The sequence below is a fragment of the Lepus europaeus genome, chromosome 15 (assembly GCF_033115175.1).
Source record: "Lepus europaeus isolate LE1 chromosome 15, mLepTim1.pri, whole genome shotgun sequence".
Lineage (NCBI taxonomy): Eukaryota > Metazoa > Chordata > Mammalia > Lagomorpha > Leporidae > Lepus > Lepus europaeus.
The window spans coordinates 59,116,907-59,128,634 of NC_084841.1; positions in this window are offsets into that span (position 1 = coordinate 59,116,907).

Sequence of the window (11,728 nt, forward strand, 5' to 3'; positions counted from 1 at the left end):
AAAACAAACTGAACATGCAAAGAGAAAAGAAAGAGACGGAATCCGAGGGCCTGCGGAGCGGGGTTCGGGGGTGGGGGGTGACAAAGTCTGCAGCCGTCTTTCTTCCGAGCCGCGAGCCTGGGGCGCGCGCCTTGCTTGGGCCCGGGAGGGCGGCAGTGGCCTAAGCAAAGCGCGCAACCCCCGAGACAGAATCTCGGAGACGCGCGAGGGAAGGCTCCGGGCGCATCCGCTCGCTTTCTTTGCACCAAAACACGCAAGCAAGAGCCGTTGTTCTTTTGGCGTCTACGAAACTGTCACGCGTCGGAACGCCACGGGTTTGCAGAGCGTGGCCACAAAACGCTTTTGTTTACCCTGCCCTTCCAGGAGGAAAGGCTTCCAACACCAGCGGCTTCGCGGGCACCCTGAGTTCGTAAACAACCGCGCATCCTGGCGCCCTCGAGCGCCCCCGGGGCCGAGTGCGCACGCGGCCTCCCCCGGCCTTCTCGTCGCCCCGGGCCCCTTTCCTGAAAGCTGCCCCGCCGATTCGTTTTGCCTGTTTGTCTTTTCCTTGGGGCCCAAGGACGGGAGCAAGGTTCTTCCGCGAAAAGGTAGAACCTTGGCTGCCCCCGGAGCCTAAGTGAGTTCGTCTCCCTCCCCTCGGCTTCCGCGAGCCCCAGAACTTCCACTGAGCTCCAGCAGCGCTGGTCAGGTCCTGGTGGGATCTGCGGGCTTGGGTGGCACCTAGACATAGAAATCCCCGAGTGAGCGCCACACATGGAAACTGGTGACATTCTCATTCTCTCTCTCTCTCTCTCTCTCTCTCGCTCGGTAGCGCCCGCTTTACAGACTGCTCTTGGCCAGTCCAGAGCGCCCCGGGGAGTGCAGGGGGATGCAGTTCCCGGGTGGGACGTCATTTTAGAAAGGCCTGCATAACGAGACCGCCACCACCTGCACGTCCGCCACGGACAGCAGGTGTCCTGGTGCGGGCGGTTTGGCCGACGGGCGTCTGGCCCAGGTGAAGGCTTAACCTCGCCCACCTCAACCTCGGCGGAGAGGAGCGCCCCGGGCTTTTTGGTCCAGCAGGAAAGTGCGATCAGGGAAACAGCAGCAATCCGGAAGCTGCTTCCCTAGGAATTCGGACCAGGGGTTTTGGAAAGGGAGGGAGAGCGGGAGAGGGAAAGGGAGAGAGGAAGAGAGAAAATCTGCCTTTGCCCTTACTCGGGGCCCCACGGCCGCTGCCAGCGCCCCGCCAGCGTGAGGCCAAGCGCGCATTCAGCTCCCAACTAGGAACACCGAGACGCATCGGCATCTCATTACTCTGCAGCAGACCATCAAGGACCAGGAACAAATACAAGAGAGAAATGGAACAGCTCATCCGAAGAGTCCTACTGTGAACATGCTTATGTATTTGTGTTTTTGCTTTGCTAAGTCCAAGACACAATTTGCTCACTGCTCTCTCGCACACAAAAGCGGACGCCTAGGAGCCCTCTCCAACCGCTAGAACCAGGCAGCCGGGCAAGGCGTCGGGGGACGTTTTACACCAAGCCTGGAGCTCCGTTCACACGATTCTGTCCCGGAATGAACACGTGCGGAGGCCACTTTTTTTTTTTTTTTTTAAGAAAGAAATCTGACTCCCGGAAGTAATAATAATGTAAGAGTAGTATTTATCCATTTCCCAGTTAACACAAACAATTTACCTGTTACCTCGTTTTATGCTACAGCAACGCTGCAGGGTAAACATGGCAAGTGTTTATTAACAGCATCAAACCACGTCTGCAGCGCTTATGATAAGCCTATTAAGGGGTGTGGCTCACTTACTCCGCCCACCAACATCCCCATGGGGGTGGATGCGCGGTTATCCTCACTGCACACGAGAGGAGCTGAAGCACGCGCGGTTATACGAACACGGCGGCCAGCTGGGAGAGGCGCACGCCGAGGAGCCGCTACTGGGAGCCAACTCGTCGTGAACAGGGACTGTGGCCTACTGCCCCCACCGGCGGAGCCACCCGCTGTGCGTGCACTGCGACCGACCAGCCTCCCTCGGAGCCCTCAGCACCGTGGTGGCAAAGCACCATAAGCGTGGGCAGTGGGCTCCAATCCAGAGCCAGAGCCCACGGTAGGGGGAGCCCACCCCCTCCAACCCCGGGTACGGGGCCATGTGCTCTGCCGCTAGGTCCTCCCCGGCCCGGGCAGCTGTCTGTTTGCGCAGACACATCAGCGGGAGCATCAAGGAGGGGCCCTCTCCCTGGGACCCCTGGCGCGACTCCGCGGAGCGCGAGGAGGCGCGGGGCTTGGGGACCTGGCCCGCCACACTGAGACCCGGACGGACGGAGCGACCTGCCCTCGCTCGGCGAGAGGCTTAGCCCGCGTCTGCCTCCTACATCCCCGACTGCATTCGGCCCAGAGCGAGCGGAGCGCGCCTGTCGTGCACGAGCCGCGCACGCCCCAGGGGCACAGACCTCTCTGGCAGGTCGCGCGCGCCTGGGGGCCGCTCTCGGCTGGTTGCGCCTCAAGTCAGCGCGGAGCCCAGAGGGGCGCGGGGCGGAGACAGGTCCCAGAATTGGCCAGGAGGGGGCGATTCGGAGGCTGTGTCTGTGACTTCGGCGACACCACGGGGAGAGTGGCGTGTCTACCTTCCGCCCCTCCCCGACCCTGCGGAGGTGCACGCGCAGACAGCGGCCTGAGGCGCAGAGATGGAACTGTGAAATTGCTTCCTGCCCACACACCCGAATGGTTGTTTTAGGCCCTGGTGTGGATAAACTCAAGTCCAGGTTCAAGCCGGAAGCACCGCTAACGATAATTGAGCGTCTTTGTGGTTCCTTACCTGCTTTTCACACCTTCTCCAAAAGTGAGCACTGCTCTTCCCGTTTCGATTCTCGGGAAGCCGGCTCCCCAGGCTGTCCTGATGCGGTGTCTCTGCTCCGCTCCTGTGGGTGTTCTACAGCCTGAGGACTTCCTGGCATCCGGAGAAGCAGGGAGCACCGGAGCACTGGGCAGCGGGTCGAGGAAACACTCCAAAGGGGCTCCAGAATTTAAGCGGGGTCACAGCAGGTGCTGTGTTAGGGATCAGGTGCAAGGAGGAGTCGTCTCTGATGCAGCCTTTGCTCGCAGCCTCGGTTTCTCAACGAGTTCTAGTGGGTGGGCCACAGCGGCCCAGGGACGCCTGTGAAGAGCTTGGGCAGGTGTGTGAATCTTTCACTCTGTCTGTAGGAGTTCCCGGCCGGGCCATGTGAAGGGGTCCTTGCCCAAAGCACATCAGCTGTCTACAGATGGGTGCCTTGTGCCTCAGTGTCCTAATTTCTGCCTGCTCACTAGCAAACCTGGGGAGATGCAAAACTACAGATACTCCTCAATTTAGGATGGAATTCTACCCAGATACACCCATCATAAATTGAAAATATCACGGATTGAAAATGCATTCGCGGTGTTGAATCTAAGGAACCTCACAGCCCAGCCACAAGGGGGCGCTGTGGAGTGTAGGGGGATTCTCCTGGAGAAGGTGACCACCTGGAAGCCACCACCGCCCAGCTTCGTGAGAAAGCATCAGATTGTATGTTGTTAGCATTGGTGAAAATCAAAATTCAAAGTCCTGAATGCATATTGCTTCCACATCATCACGTTGAAAAATCCAAAATTGTGCCATGGTAAATTGGGGACAGTTATTTTTTAAGATTTATTTATTTGAAAGGCAACATCACAGAGAAAGAGGAAAGATAGAGATAGAGATAGATAGAGAGAGAGAGAGAGAGAGAGAGAGAGAGAGCGAGCGCTTCCATCTGCTGGTTCACTCCCCAGATGGCCACAGTGGCTGGAGCTGAGTGGGTCTGAAGCCAGGAGCCAGGAGCTTCTTCCTGGTCTCCCATGTGGGTGCAGGGGCCCAAGGGCCATTGTCTGGTGCTTTCCCAGCCCATAGCAGAGGGCTGCATTGGAAGTGGAGCAGTCGGAACTCAAACTGGCGCCCATATAGGATGCCAACGCTGCAGGCTGTAGTTTAACTCACTGTGCCACAACACCAGCCTTGGGACAGTCTAAATCATGTAATTCTGGCTCAGATCCAAGCAAAGCAATTGCATCAATAACTCAGGTGATACTGCCTACATACCGATACAATTTCATAGCTACTAGCATTCCAGTGTGCAGCCAGGGTTGATAACAATTGTGATAGATGTTTAGGGAAGGTCTGGAGAAGCCAATGGTCACCCTGGAGCTGTCCGGCTGGAGAGCCTGGTCTAAGGTTGAAGCCATGTGGGTACCTGTGACTGCCAAGGAAAAAGGTGGAGAGCCAAAGGGCTGGGGACAGAGACTTTAGGAAGCCCTCATACCAGCAAGGAAAGTGGAAGAAGAAGAGACTATGAGAGAGGTGCACTGGAGGAACTTGAGACATAGGAGTAAACGCTGGAGGGACGTCTGCTGGCAGCCAAGGGAGGAGAGAATGCCTCGGTGGCCAGAGAGGTCACCAGGGCGGACACTGCCAAGAAGCTCGGTTCCCAGTAGGGCTTCCCATCTCAGAAGTCTTGGGTGGCCTGAGCAAGAGCAACAGGGTGGAGCCAGGGAAGCTGACCGGCGGCACGGGGGTGAAAAGTAAGTGGAGGTGAGCCAAGAGAGACAATGCAGCTCCTTCCAGCATGCCGACAATGCAGGGGTGATGGCCCAGAGCTGCTTCGGGGAGTGTAAGCATCTCTTCACCTCCCTACAGGGGGCATAAAAAGACCCTGGCATTTTCAATGCCCAGATCAAAATGGGGTTGTCCCCCACTGCACAGACACGCCCCTGCCTCCCCCCAGCACGCAGAAGCACCATCTGCCAGTAGGAAGCCAAACTCAGACTCGGAGCCAGAGTATGGAACTTATTTAAAACATCAGAAGCAGCGTCTGACTCAGGGTGAAATAGTCCACTGAAGCCAGGTGGCAAACGAGGCAAAGCAGCCATGACTCCCGGCCACAAACATCAGTGTGGATGCTGCCAAGCCTCCGAGGCCTGACGCTGTTGCCTAACAGGAAACCCATGGAGCAGCACAACGTATACTCCTCCCCCGGAATGGTTGACCACTATAAGGAAATGCAGAGAGCCTACAATGAGAGAAAACCCACAGAAACACCAAAAAAGAAACAGAAGAAACCCTATGTGAACAGCCCAGTACTGTAAAATATGACCAGGAATCTCGGCTCTCTGCAGGGACTCTGCCCTCTTACCTCGACAGCCTTCCCCCGCACGGAGTCCCAGTTTTGTCTCCTCCACCACCTCTCCTGCAAGGGTTGCCTGCTCCTCCTCTCCTGATCTGGCCCTGTCACGAGCCCCTTGCACCCGGAGGGGAGCTGCTGGCAGGGGCCAGCAGGCTGCCAGGCTGTGGGAAGAATGTGCAGGGACTCCAATTTGCTGTCTCCTCTGGGTTGCCACTTGAAAAGCCAATGACATTTGGACTTTTCTAGTTATTTTGAGATGGAACATAAATTGTTGTAGACTATAGTTAGTTGCTCTCGGTGCTAGAGAACCGTGGAAAGGTTCTGCGCACAGAGAAATGATCAATGAGAAGATGGCAGTGCTAATTGCCACGATTTGATCATTACACACTATGCATATGCCTTTAATTATCATATTCATAAATGTATGTCCCCCCAAAAAAGATATATTTTATCTTAAACACACACACACACACACACAGGCAGCAGAAGAGGAGCTCCCCCTGGTGTGGGGGTGATTGGAAAGGAACACAAGGGGGCGCTCTCTTTCTTGATCCGGGTGCAGGTTACTGGGCATAGGCCAGGGTTGTAAGAGTTCACGGAGCCTTTAGGCTTAGTGGGCCTTTCTGTTTGCATATTGTACTGCAATAAAAAGTTGTTGCTGTTTTTTTTTTTTTTTTAAGGCAATGATGAGTATGCCCAAGTGGCTCTCTGTCGCCAGGCCCCAAAATACCACCCTACTATTTCTCTCTCTCTTCGGGCGATGGCCTGCAATTTTCCTCTTGCCTTGCCGCCACCACCATGCAATTTGCACCTCACTAATTTCCTGGCTGAGCCTTAATGCTGTCTGGTCACGGCTCCACCCTCCCTGGAAGCCGAGACCTGCTGCTGGCCCTGCCCAGCAGTTGGCTGCGTGGGGCTTAGAAACTGCTTCTCATTGGCCACCTGTGACCTGGGAGCGCCTTTTTAGGAATCCAGCTGGGGGGAGTTACACAAGAGGGGCAGATGCTCCGGTGACACAAAATCCCCATCGTGTGGCTTCCTCAAAACCCGCAGTGTGAGTGCAGCCAGTTTTGGAGTTGTTCGGAGCGAGCCAAATCCATCTTGCCTGGGTTGGGGGGGGGGGGGGCAGTGCTCACCCGGGCTGCGTGACTGATGCTCTTGCTCTTCAATTTTCTGCTCGCCGAAGCATTAAAGCGGCAATCCTGGAGTCAGTATAAAGGCAACAGCCTGGGCTCAGCGCCCTTAATTCCAATCTACAAATGAAAAGCTTTTATGAGGCCTTCTTTCCTTCCCACTTAGCTGTAGATCTCAAGCTGTCTTTCACAGGCGCTTGCCAAAAATGTAACTGTAGCGGATCCCCATAGGGCTTCTGCAGGTGGCAATTAAAACCGCTGAGTTGTTCTCCTGGTAATGACTGGTTAGGAGGACTATATATAAGTACTGAGTAAACACCTCAGATTCTTTATTTGTGCTTCCTGATTCTTGAAGCAGGGAGGTTTGGTGGGAAGATTCACATGGGTTGGATGGCAGAAGCGCTAGGTTCCGGCCCAGGTTAGCTATGCGACCTCAGATAACTTGCTTAGATGCTTTGAGCCTTGGTTTTCTAATCTGTCCAATGAGAAGGGTGGACTAGGCAGTAGTCTTGCATCTTGGTTTCTCGTGTTCAGCAAATCAGTGATATTATTGCACTCATCCACTTTTGTGAAATGCGTTATGACTTGGAAGAAGAAAATCCTGTATATCTGGAGATAAATTAAGCAAATATTTATTTTACAAATACTTGGCCAGGCACAGAGGCACCTTTGTGAAACACACAAAGACACATGCAATGAAGTTCTTACTCTCAAGTGTCTGGGAATATTCATGGGTCTTGTTACATGTGAATGGATCTCCTTTTAAATACAATGATGTATAAATTTCTATCTGAGCATGGACAGCCCTGATTCCTCCATTGTATTCCACTTAAAAACCACCTCTAAAAAGCTGTCAAAGTATTGGGATCTTCCCAGGATCTTCAAAACATATGCAAGTTGACATTTGATTAACTATGAATTTTGCCTTGCTCAAGGTCTCCTTGGCTATTGTACGGTTTCTGTGTGTATTTATATGAGAGGGTACACACATACTTATCTCTACCACATAAAAAGATGCATTTGTTTGTGCTTTTTGTTAAAAAGAAAACAGTTTCCAAGCTGAGAGTTGCCAGTATTTTTAGCTCTGTGCTCTGCACATCCCTATGTTTAGCCACATGCGCAAACCTCACGGATCCGTTACCCCACAGTCTGTAGTTCTGCTCTGTATGGCAATGGTACCCTTGCCAGACCTGTCACCACTGGCTCCTGATCCAGATAGCTGCCCACTGGCAAGGAGGAGTGTCCTACTAGACCTGGCTACATAACTTACAGAGCCCAGTGAAAAATGGAAATGCAGAGTCCTTATGAAAAAGTTATTAAAAATTTCAAGATCGAGGTGTGGGGAGGGAGAGGTGCTTTTTCTAACAGCTAAGATGCCTGTGTCCCAGATCAGAGGGCCTGGGTTCCATACCAAGCTCTGGCTCCTCATTCCAACTTCCCACTAATGAAGACCCTGGGAGGCAGTGGTGATGAGCAATTGGATCCTGTCACTCATGGGGGAGCCTTGGATTGAGTTCCTGGCTTCAGCCCTGCCCAGTCCCAGCACTGCCACCAGTGTGGAGTAAAATGGAACATGGGAGCACTCTTTCTCTTATGAGCAAAGAGTATCTTGATTTTTATTCTAAATTCTTCCCCCACAGAGGTAAGAATTCAAGGCAGAGGTACAAATACAGTGCACAAGTGAGAGCAGGGTTTATTTAGAAGAGAGTGAGTGTAGATTCATGCATGAGTGTGGGCCACCCCAAATGGAGAGATACCCATTATGAGTAGGCCAGGAAGTTGCCCAAGAGGAAAGGGACAAGGAGGAGGCCAGAGAAGGACACACAAGCATGGTCTGGAAGCCAACAGCAAAAGAAGGGCTGCTCCCATGTTATCAGTTTCTTTGATGAGAAAGGGGGTGACCCCTAATTTAATATGCAAATGAGGTGGTGTTTAATGTAGGTGAAGCTTTATGGGAGTATCATGGCACCTCCACATGGAGCTTAACTTCCACATGGCCATCATGGCATCTCCTTCCTGGTCCTGGATGAGACCCCGGTGCATCACGGGAATGGATGTACTGGATTGACAGGTAAGGGGGTGAAGCACAGTGAAGGGTTGTGCAGAAATTGTGGGACTATATTCTAGCTGTATTTATTTATCTTTCTTTAAATATTTATTTATTTATTTATTTGAGAGACTGAGAATAGAGAGAAAGGTCTTCCATCCGCTGACTCACTCCCTCAATGGCCACAATGGCTGGAGCTGGGCTGACCTGAATCCAGGAGTCAGGAGCTTCCTCTGAGTCTCCCACGCAGGTGCAGGGGCCCAAGCACTTGGACCACCCTCCACTGCTTTCCTAAGCCATGAGCAGAGAGCTGGATTGGAAGAGGAGCAGCCAGGATATGAACTGGTGTCCATATGGGATGCTGACACTGCAGATGGAGGCTTAGCCTACTATGCCACAGTGCTCTATTTATTTCTACCTAAGCTCCCTGCGTCATTTCCCCCATCATCTCTGCCTCTCAAATAAATTAAGTAAAATTTAAAAAATTTACAGATGGCAATAATAAGGCATTAAGCACTATTAAGATCAGTCTTGCCCTCTGCCATGCCCATCACTGCTGCTGGGGAAAAGGCCTGCATCCAGGAAGGAACTGATGGAGGCCCCATGGTGGCCTGGGGTGAGCTGGTGTCTGAGTCCCCTGGCCACTGTGCTGCTCTCCGGGGCGGGGGTCCCACTAAGGGCTCCTGGCTACTTCAGGAGGCTGACAGAGGATAGGAGAACAGGAGAATAGGAGGGGGCGGCTGAGCAGGTGCCCTTGAGGGCTATCAGGGATCAGGTCACTGTAGGAACGAGGAAATGGAGGTCAGAGAGCTGTGGCGAGTCCGCCAGAGCTACAGAGCTGGCCACGGCCAAAGCTGCTGTCAGCACCCAGGCTTGCAAGCAAGCCCAGGGCACCTGCTCCTAACTTGGGTGCAATCACACCTGGATTAACAAGTGCTCTGTAGTGAACATGCTCTTAGGAATGTCCTTAAGTTCTGCACACAGTTTCCATTCTCTGCCTTCTGGCTGAACTTAAGGAAGGTAGACTTTGACGTGCAGCTGAGAAGTCCAAGCCTGTTGTGGGCATGTCCAGCCTCCTCTCCTTGGGCCCTGTCACCTGTCACCCTGAGTGGGGGGTAGCCCCATACTCCCCTGCATTCAGAACCCTCAAGCTCTGTCTTCCTCCAGTCTGAAGGCTTGAAACTTGGAGTGTGAATGGGTTTCAGTCTTAGAACGGGGTGGTTTCCCAGCCGGCAGAAATCTTAGCTACCTGTCGAAAGTAGTCATGAGAACAGGATGACAAGAAGGAAGTCGGGACAGGCAAGGAAGCCCCCTTCTTTGGACCCAGAGTGTCTAGGGAGCCAGGTCTAGAAAGGTGGGGCCCATCCCCGTGGCTCTACTGGGTGTCAGCAAAGCTGGATGTGACTCACCAGTGGCTCCTGACCCCTGCCTGGCCTGTACTCACCTTGTTATTCTGCCGGTGGTCTGTCCGCTCCTGGAACACCTTCATCTCATGCGTTTTGTCCTTTCAGGGATATTTGTGAAGCAGGTGGGTGCCCCAGGCAGCCTCTGCCCACCATGGCTGAGCTGCTGGAGGAAGTTCAGCCTGCAGAGCACTGAAAGGTCTCCTGGGACCCGGGCTCAGCCTTGGGACAGCTCCCTGTTCTGCACCTCCCCGGGCTCTCAGCCCATGGGTCCAACCCTCCTGTTTTCCAGCAGACTTGACCTTAACTCTGTCAGCTTTGCACCATCTGCATCATGACCCCCTGTGTCTGCTGGCCTGTGCCTGCAGGGTGAGCTCTCTGGACGCTGGCCACCCGCCCCTGGAATGTGCTCTCCGGGGCCCCAGAAGTGTCCGCTGAGCACAGAGCAAGGCCCGCGGGCCATCCCCGCCACGTCAATGGGACTTTGATTTCTGCTGACAGTTTCTCTCCCACTCTCTTGGTCAGACTCTTGTTTAAAGTTACGCTTTTCAGGATTAGCTCACTGTTTTCTTTCCTGTGCCACGGGGGAAGTTTCTGTTTCCGAAGTGGACAGTGCCCAGACAGGCCGCTCTATCCCAGGTCCCTGCAGGGCACAGAAGCCGAGAACCAAACTTGCTCCTTGCGTGTGGACTGGCACGGCACTGGGCAGGCTCATTGCACTGCTGTCCTTGGTTTTATGCAATGGTAACCAAGCCTGGCTCTCCCCACCTGCCAGCTGCAGGTTTTCACAGAAAGCTCTGGAAGAACTGCCTGCATGGGAGCAGCTTGCGTAAATGCCATTTGCTGCTCATTTTCACACCTTTGATCCCCACCAGGTCTGCCCATGGAAGACATCGGATCTCCCTTTCTCTGAAATGACAAAACAAGTGAGTGACCAGAAAAAGTGTTTGGCTCCTCTTATCCCAATTGAGATGGACCCCAAACACCTAGGAGGGGGCCGGCAGCAGACGGTGGCCCAAGCATTTTGCCCCTGCCACCCATATTCTGGGCTTCTACTTTCAGTAGGCTGTGGTGGGCAGCTGGGGAGTGAATCCCTAATGGAAGATTGATCTCTCTCTCATTGTCTTTATAGTTCAAATAAAATGAAAATAAATTTAATGACAAATGAGCCAAACCAAACCAAACCAAACCAAACCAAACTGAAATGAAACGAAACAAAGGAAAAAACCACTTAGGGTGGGAACCAGAATCTGTAAAATCAGTGGAGCATGGAGCTCAACCTCTCTCTCTCTCTCTCTCTTTTTTTTTTTGAGATTTATTTTATCTATTTGAAAGGCAGAGTTAGAGAGAGTGAGAGAACTCTTCCATTAGCTGGTCCATGCCCCAGAGGGCCACAACAGCCTGGACTGGGCCAGGCCAAAGCCAAGAGCTTCTTCCAGGTTTCCCATGTGGGTGGTAGGGGCCCAAGGACTTGGGCCATCTTCCACTGTTTTTCCCAGGCACATTAGCAGGGAGCTGGATCAGAAGTGGAGCAGCTGGGACTCAAACCAGTGCTCATATGGGATGCCGTCATCTTTACCTCTACAGCACAGTGCTGGTCCCCAGGAGAGCTCTTTAGAAAACAGACTTTTTCTACACCTGGGGGGCTTTTTACACCTGGGGGGTTGCATAGGGTGCCTAACCTGCCCCCCAGCCATTCCCACGCCTAGCTAGCGGGCTCCTACTTACTTTCTGCTTGAGAAAGCCGTGCAGGTAATGAGCGTGCAGTTTCCCCTCGGGGAAGCCCCCTTGCAAGCTCATAGTGTGATGTCAGCTTCACCACACGACAAGCACGTGTACAGCTGTCCCCACATCCTGTGAGAGTGGGCGCGGGAACAGCCAGGGTGGCTGTTCTCAGTGCACCGTTATCTTGCCCTGGACTTTGTTTTACAACATTTCTCTTGGGGCCGGCATTGTGGTGCAACTGGTGAAGCTGCCACCTGC